Source organism: Gavialis gangeticus, unplaced genomic scaffold, assembly GCF_001723915.1.
Source record: "Gavialis gangeticus isolate Ggan-Ray unplaced genomic scaffold, GavGan_comp1, whole genome shotgun sequence".
NCBI classification, from domain to species: Eukaryota; Metazoa; Chordata; order Crocodylia; family Gavialidae; genus Gavialis; species Gavialis gangeticus.
In genome coordinates, this window is record NW_017728997.1 from 43,634,774 (window position 1) to 43,635,900 (window position 1,127).

Here is a 1,127-nt window from a genome sequence, read left to right on the forward strand (position 1 = left end):
CCCTCGGACCTGATTGAAGACTGTAAACTGTCAGGTCCAGAAAACTTCAGGGGTGGAGCCCTGGAGCATATCAAAGGAGTTGCATGCCCAGCACGAGGGGCAGATGCAACAAGGAACTCAAGAAGAGTGGAGCCAAGAAAAGCTGGGGAGCTCTCCCCCAGTGGGCAATAAGCCTAAGGCTCCTAAAGCTGCCACTGGAGGAGCAGCTTTGAGAGCAGTGCAAGACTTCTCAGCCTGTTGACAGAGCACAGGGATGATGCATGGAGACCCAGCCCTGGGAGTGGTGTGTACCCACTCAGAGCCCATCAGGGTACATGGTTCAGTGCACAGAACCCAAGCTTTGGGAGCTGCAAGCAGTGGCTCGAGCCTGGAACCCCAGAGGGCCAGCAGGCCACACGGTGTGCAGGGCAGTGCATGATGGAGCAGAGCCAGAGAGCACTGGAGGCTGTTTGGGTAAGCCACCCGGAGTTAGGACAGTTGGCCAGAGCCTGAAGGGCCCGGCCTTCAGTAAAAGAGCCCTCAGTGCTGAACCAGGGCATGGGGAAACAGTAGTGCTGCAGCGTGAGGCTCAGCACCCAGGAGCCTGCAGCAGCTGAGAGGAGCTGAGCCCTCGGTACCCAGAGTGGGACACAGGGTGGGGAGGAGCCCAGCAGTACAGGAGAGGCCTGGCGAGGTGCTCCAGCAGAGGCAACCCCATTGAGCTGTGCCCTGACCACCGCCACCTAAGGGAGCATGAGTCATTGGGCCCTTGGGTCCCACAGGGGAAAGATCCTTGGGGAGGGCAAACCCAGAGAAGGGGCTGGTGAGCAGCTCCCCACCTAGTCAAGGCCCTAAGGGGAGGGGCCCCTGGTGCTTTCTGGACACCCCCAAGGGACCCCATTGGAAGGAGGACTATCTATAACACCTATTAAGGAATAGGTGTTATTAAGATTGTTCCTGTTTGCACCTTATATTTTGTAATTGAAATCTTTTATTGTGATTTTTGTATTGTGTTGATGCTGTTGAAATTGTTTTATTGTGATGGGTAAATAGTGTTATTTAGGGTTTGACCTTGGTTATTGGTTAATGTTCACTGTATTAATATAGGTATATGATATTTAGTTTTATGATTATGTATATTATAACTC